Here is an 8001-nt window from a genome sequence, read left to right as displayed (position 1 = left end):
CTAACCTTCTCCAACGCCTGCAGAACAACAACATGAAAGTTCATCCTGCTAAGTGCGTCTTTGGAACCTCTACCATCATCCTACGGTAGCACCTACATCTTCACCTGCATCGACCGTTTCACCAGGTGGACAGAAGCAATTCCCATGCCCAACGCTACAGCAGAGACTACTGTCCGCGCCTTCATGTCCGGTTGGGTTTCCCGTTTTGGCCCCCCCGCAACCCTAATCACTGACCGAGGAGTACAGTTTGAGTCACAACTCTGGCAGCACCTCCTACAGTTCCTCGGCACGTCCAGACCACGCACTACAGCATACCACCCTCAAGCCAACGGCATGGTAGAGCGTTTTCACCGGCAGCTGAAGGACGCACTCAAGGCACAGCACGACCCTTACAGCTGGACTGATGCGCTTCCCTTAGTGCTCCTCGGCATCCGTGCGTCACACAAGGAGGATATGGACTGTAGCCCAGCAGATCTGACACTAGACGAGCCCCTTCGGCTACCCGGGGATTTCTCACTCCCTCCTGATCCCAACCAAACGACTTCAGCCGTTCGTCACGACTTACTCCAAAAGCTACGACAAGCAGTTTCTGCATTCAGAGCTACTGCTCCACGCCAGCCTACTCGGCGCCCTGAACACATCCCTCCTGCACTACTCACAGCCGAGTATGTTTTCGTCAGGCATGATGCTCACTGCAACCCATTACAACGCCCCTACGATGGACCCTTCCAGGTGGTTACCCGTTCGGCAAAGTTCCTGACAATTATCCGGAATGGCAGACATGACACCGTCAGCATAGACCGAGTCAAACCGGCCGCCTTACCCGTCGGGCCCCCAGCCCAGCAGCACCATCAACAAACTACGCCTGCACCAGTCTACCCGCAGTTACCACCGGCAGCAACACCACGCCCACGACATTTCTGGGCACCCTCTTTTCACCCTCATGTACAACCTGCTCCTGTCATAGAACCTGCACCTGTAATAAACCTCCCTTCTATCATAGACCCTCCTCCTGTCATAGAACCTGAACCTGTAATAGATCTCCCTTCTATCATAGAACCTGCTCCTGCCATGGACCCTCCTCCTGACGCAGCCCCTGCAGCAGCAGGAGCACAACAACCATTGCTTGTACAACCTCCTCTAATCCCAAACCCTCTTTCTCCTCCTAATTCTCCCACAGGTTTTGTGTCACTGGATGGAGTTGTTACACGTAGCGGTCGAGTCGTACATACACCTGCCCGGTATGTGTTATGTGTGGAACACAACCCGGACAACATCCATCGCCTCCACACCCCCTCTTTTCTCCCTCAGGCACTCCCTGCTAATGTCCTGCACCCTGCTGCTGTCGTGGACCCAGCTGCTGTCACGAGCCCTAATCCGCTTCTGCTGACGCAGCCCCTGCTCCTGACCCAGGCCCACACACACCCCAACAGGCGCATCTGACGACCCTGTACCTGTCGTGAGGGAAGCACAACATTCATCGCCTCCACACACCCTTTTTCTCCCTTCTCCCACAGATAGTGTGTATCTAGACAGTTGTATTTCAGCGATCGGCTCATCACGCCATCGCCGTTGTCTCACATGAGGCATGCACCGCCCGGTCTGCCTCACATGTGCTAAGCAACTCTACAATCAACAAGTCTCCTACACCGCCTGGAGGGAAGGGGGAGTATTGTAGTGGACGTCTCCCCTACAAACTGCGTAGCAGCCACCACACGGCACCTCCACGCATTCCGACGTGCCGTTGCCTAGCAACGAAACTATTCACCGGCGACTTTCTGGGTTTTCCCAACATGACTCATAGCGGCTGCTGGGTATATAAGCTCTGTCTCTCCATTGAGATTTATTCAGACCATTCTTCTTGAACAAGCAACACCTCCTCCTCTGCCGCTGCCTGGCGGCCTTCACTTCTCCTCGCCTGCCTGGCGGTCCTCGCTCCCGCCAGCGAGCATGGCGACCCACCAGCTGTCCTTCTCTGAGCTTCCTCACCAACCAACTCACATTCTGGCCCATCTTCCTGAACATGCAACACCTCCTCCAGCAAGCTCCTAGCTGTCCAGCATTCATTCAACCAGGAGGCCAGCAACAGGCAACATCTTCTCTAACGAAGCTCCTGCACATCTACCTCCTTCAACAAGCTACTCACCGAACGTCTCTACTGACCAGCTCCCCACCACACGGCACCTCCAGCACCAGACTGTCTATCATATAACTTATATATTATACAAGAAAACCACATTAGAGTTTCCTTCCATCCTGAGTGCTAGACAACATTAATATCTCGATACCCCTACATTGCCATTACTAAAAGGAAATAATTTTCCCTAACAGGAGCTTAAATCCTGCACATCTATCTGTCATTTTAGTAGTTAGTGATTATAGGGATTTCTATATAACTGTGGTCAGCTGGGGGATAAGCATGCTGTCATTCAATTGAAGTAGGTAAAAATAAAGAAAATATAACTGTTTGTTTAACTACCAAAGCTTCTCATACAATAATAATGAATCTAAGAACGGCTACAAGAGAAATTATTGATCCAATAGAAGATAGAACATTTCATGCGGTGAATGCATCAGGATAATCAGAATATCGTCGTGGTTTCCCATTTAATCCTAAGAAATGTTGTGGGAAGAAAGTGATATTTACTCCTGTAAATATAGTCAAAAAGTGAATTTTTAATCATTTAGGATATATAGATAGACTCGTAAATAGGGGGAATCAGTGAGCGATTCCTGCAAAGATGCCAAAAACTGCGCCTATAGATAGAACATAATGAAAGTGAGCAACAACATAATATGTATCGTGAAGAATAATATCAATAGATGAATTAGCAAGAACTACTCCTGTAAGACCCCCAACAGTAAAAAGAAAAAGAAAACCCAATGCCCAAAGAAGGGATGGGCTGGAATTGATTTGGGTACCATGAAGGGTGCCTAATCATCTAAAAATTTTAATTCCTGAAGGAACCGCAATAATTATTGTGGCGGAAGTAAAGTAGACTCGTGTATCAACATCCATACCTACAGTAAATATGTGGTGCGCCCAAACAACAAAACCAAGAATTCCATTTGCTATCATAGCATAAATTATTCCTAGAGTTCCAAAGGCTTCTTTTTTTCCGGATTCTTGTGTCACAATATGAGAGATTATACCAAAAGCTGGGAGAACAAGAATATAAACTTCAGGATGCCCAAAGAATCAGAATAAGTGTTGGTAAAGTACTGGGTCTCCTCTCCCCGCTGGGTCGAAGAATGAAGTATTTAAGTTTCGATCTGTTAAGAGTATAATAATAGCTCCTGCTAGAACAGGAAGAGAGAGCAGTAAAAGAACTGCTGTAATAAATACTGATCATACAAATAAGGGTATTCGGTCTATTGTTATACCTTTTCTTCGTATATTAATGGCAGTTGTCATAAAATTTACTGCACCTAAAATAGACGAGACCCCAGCCAGATGGAGTGAGAAGATTCCTAAGTCAACAGAAGCACCTGCATGAGCAATTGCCGCAGAAAGTGGAGAGTAGACAGTCCACCCGGTTCCTACTCTGCTTTCTACTATCCCTCTTGTTAATAATAATGTTAAAGAAAAGGGAAGAAGTCAAAATCTTATATTGTTTATACGAGGGAATACTATATCTGGAGCTCCTAGTATAAGTGGAACAAGTCAGTTACCAAAACCTCCAATTATGATAGGTATAACTATGAAAAAAAATTATAACAAAAGCGTGGGCGGTTACAACTACATTGTAGATTTTACAACTACATTGTAGATTTGGTCGTCACCAATGAGGCTTCCTGGTTGACCTAATTCAGCACGAATCACCAGTCTTAATGAAGTTCCTACTATGCCTGCTCATGCTCCGAAGATAAAATATAGGGTACCAATGTCTTTATGATTTGTTGAAAAGAGTCATCGTTGCGTGATAAGGTGGCTGAGGAATAGGAGATAGATTGTAAATCTATAAACAAGTTTAAACTTTCTTATTAGGCTGCATAGTGGAAATTATTAAGACGTTAGCTTGCAAATCTGAAGATGTGTGTATCACTGGGGCTTAAAAAATATTAAAATGAAAGTATTTTAAGATTTAAAAGATTTTCTCTTTTTGACAACTTTGAAGGATGTTAGTTTAAATAACTTAAAATCTTAGAATATAATAAAAACTGATGGGACAAAGAGTCCAAAAAGATTGACAAATGCCATTAAAGGGGTAAAGAATCTTTGTCTTCGGTGTGGAGACGATCATTTAAATTTTGGTGAAAAAAGAACTAATGCCGAAATCGAGATTCGTAAATAGTAATATAGGGAAATCAAAGTAGATGCCAGTAGAACTAATAAGGGGACAAAAAAATAACTAGAGGTTATTTCTTGAATTAAAATTCATTTAGGGAAAAAGCCAGTAAAAGGAGGCAGCCCACCTAGAGAAAGCAAAGATAAAATTATAAGAATTTTATTAGGCAGGGGGGAAGCATTATTAGAAGTAATTTGAGAAAAATGGAAAATCTGTTGGAAGTGAAAGATTAATGCCACTGAAGAAGATATCAAAGAGTAAAAAGTAAAATATATTGTTCATATATTTTCACTAATCAAAATAGCAGAAAGTATCCATGCTATGTGATTAATAGAAGAAAAAGCCATAATTTTTCGAAGTATTGTCTGGTTAATACCACCAACTGCTCCAATAATTGCTGATACAATAATTGCATAAAACAAAAGAGTTGTTACTAAGTAATCAAAAGTAAGATACGAAAGTAAAAGTATAGGAGCAATTTTTTGAACAGTTATGAGCACAATAGATTGGATTCAATTTATTCCTTCTATAACTTGGGGAAATAAAAAATGAAATGGAGCGGCTCCTAGTTTAAGAAGAGCAAGCGCCAAACAAAGTGGCGCGAAGCTGGGGGAAACCAATATAATTGAAGCCGAAAAAATAATAATAGCAGACCCTAGAGCTTGGATAAGAAAGTATTTAAGTGCTGATTCAGAGGAATACTGATTATTTTTTGTAATAATTAAAGGAATAAAAGATAAAAGGTTTAATTCTAAGCCTGCTCAGGCCCCAAATCATGAAGTGGAAGAAACAGATAAGATTGTTCCTGAAATTAGGGTCAAAATAAATATTAATTGAGAGGGAGAAATTAGCATTAAAAAGGGAGAGGTTTATGCTCTCATAAACGGGGTATGAACCCATTAGCTTAGGATTAGCTTATCTTGTACAGTATGTTTCTAGTGGTATAACGTGTAAACCTTGCTCGACTTTTATAACACCAAGTGAAGTATTATTTGTGAAAGATTATTGTTAATCATATTTTGGAGTTCCACGGAAAATAACTTACTTATTTATGAGGTTTCGTGTGGTGGATAGACCACGTTGTTCATCGTAGTTTCTAGACTAAATACTTTTGTGTTCATTATTTTGTCACTCGGTTGAGTCATTTATTTGATCAGATTTAACTGGTATTTGTTTATTTTTGTACATACTGATATATTTATTTTATTGATTATTTGTTAATATATTCTGTTATTAAAACTACTGCATGTATTTCAATATACCCCATAGTAATGAGGTGATAATTTGGTGGGATCTATTCCTGGACCTATAGTACAAAGTGTAATTTGTGAATTTGTGATATTATTACACCCTTAAGAGGCCCAAGGGTCGTAACAGTATCTAAGATATTTTAATTTCTTCTTTACTCTGAAGAGGAAACGTTAGGTAATCAATAATTCACGTAAAAAACGGTGGCCAGTATTTCTTTTCTTTTCCTTGTGTTATTATTATCTTAATTTAGGGTCTGAATTCACTTGTTCTCTTTCTTTTTTAAATTTTTTAACTTTTTTCCATATTTCTGCGAATCTTTCTTCAAATTTTGGGGTCTTTCTGCACATGCTCACGCGTTTCACCACATTCTGGGGGTACTTTCTCTGTGTTTTTGCGTACATATTTTCTGCGAGGGACTTCTACCCCATCTTGCATTTTCTTAGAATTTAGGGGATCTTTCACTCGTGTATTTTTCCTTAACTTGGGTGATTTCTCTACTTTGAGACATTTTGTGGCTTTTTCTTTCAATGCGTTCTTAATGGTTGTCACCAACTCTTCCTGTTTCCTATTGAGGTCCTTTTTTACCTATTTTTCCAACTGCTGAAGCAACTTTCTCCTTTTGAATTCCTCCTTAGTACGCTCTTTCTCTCGTCCATGCTGACCACCGCCCTTCAGAAAGCAAAATAGCCACAGGGCGTCTCTGTCAGTTCTGAAAAAAAAGTTTGTTTAGGAGTTAATATAAAAATACACGCGTTAATCATCTCACTTTTCAACACGAAGACAAAAGAGGAGTAAGCCAGGTAGCTATAGTAGATAACTTGGTCCTTGATGTAAAAGAGGAACACCATAAAAGAACACATGGATCCCCTGATGATTAGGCACCCTACCTTATTTCACCTGATGATTTGCCGCCCCCGCTTATTTCACCTGATGATTAAACACCCTAATGAGTCAAAGGTGAACTTATAATATCCTTTTTTACTAAACGAACATCTGTCTGTGAACTGTAGTGAATGAGGGTACTGTTTACTAGCTTGTCGCCACTATACAAGATGATCTGTGAAAATTAAAAATGCGTGATGATTTTCTTGATATCTTACTATAGCTAAAACATATACCTGGTGCAGGCTCCAAAACGTATCTTTTATAAGTGTTAACCACCAGGCACTACCAATATGAAAACTTACAATCAAAGAGATATAACATATTACAACATACGGTACGGGTGTATACGCACAAAATTGTCTATCAAATTCATGCAAATACAAGATGTTTTAAAAAACGTATGCAAATTAGTCGATCATGATATGCCTTAACATGATATAACAAGTCAAAATATAGACATGCACCCAATTCATCACCAGAAAGCGATACCCACACTAAACAACACAACTTGGTCTTGGCATACGCATAAACAAGTAATGGCAGCTTCCCTGATAGCTCCCCACATCGCAGAGAAGTGTGTTGATGAAAACATCAGGAAACCATAAGTCAGAAATTTTTAATTCCTCCAACCATTTCGTTCTATTCATTAAGTAAGAAATCAGTTTTTTTCTATAAAAAAAAATCCATATACCTGTACTGGTTCCTTCCCATGAATCTGAAGTCTAAAGTATTACCTAGATTTGCTTCATTCTCAAGGTAAGACATGAGTTTTCATCTTTGGATATATATTTCCTTTTAATTAAGTACGACGGCACCATTTAATTACAACCACAGAAATGTTAGAACAGAGGAATGGTTTACCAGCTACATTATATACTGGTAAACTGTTTATGATTTAACAGACATAAAATGAACAAACGTAACCTACCCAACTTAACCTAATATATCTAATTTAACCTAACCCACTCTAGTTAACATATTCTAACCCATTCTAACCTACCTTATTTAACCTAATCTATCTAACCTAACCTACATTAGGTATGGTTATGGCGTTTAGCGCAAGGGTGTATTGTAGTGGATACTCTCCCCTACAACTGACAAGCCTAGCCGCATTCCATAGCGACGGAGTTCAGCCAACCGGCGAGGTTATCACGGGAGGGGGGGGTGGGGTCGCCACCTGAGATATTCTCCCCGACATCTGACAAGCCTAGCCACATTCCAATGCTGTTGGATTCAGCAAACCGGCGAGTTTCTGGGGTCGCCACCTGCGACGCTTACATCCGGCCTTACAGTACTTCCGGTGGCCGAGTATATAAGCTCTCAGTCTCGCCATAGAAGTCCATGACTGCTGAACCCGGAGTTGTGAAGACTTACCTTTTCTGCTGCATGTTTGAGCAGTTTGCAACTTTGTTGTGATAGGACACTAAATCCTAGTGATTGACCTTACCCAACATAGCGACTGTGCAATTACACACTCAGATTGTAAGAGAAACATTCAAACTTCTGAAAACATATATTTGGGCTCCCCAAATTTTGACTACTCCCCGAGCGTCTACGTCCTGGATTGGCCAATCAG

General features: G+C 41.2%; 1 pseudogene; it reads right to left on the bottom strand.

Annotated features, from left to right (window-relative positions):
* Positions 1-3199: 3199 nt before the first annotated feature.
* On the bottom strand, positions 3200-7813 carry LOC121870894 (annotated as a pseudogene).
* Positions 7814-8001: the final 188 nt, after the last annotated feature.

The sequence above is a fragment of the Homarus americanus genome, unplaced genomic scaffold, assembly GCF_018991925.1.
Source record: "Homarus americanus isolate GMGI-L3 unplaced genomic scaffold, GMGI_Hamer_2.0 scaffold52512, whole genome shotgun sequence".
In the NCBI taxonomy this organism is placed as follows: domain Eukaryota; kingdom Metazoa; phylum Arthropoda; class Malacostraca; order Decapoda; family Nephropidae; genus Homarus; species Homarus americanus.
This window is presented reverse-complemented; position numbering and strand designations above follow the sequence as displayed.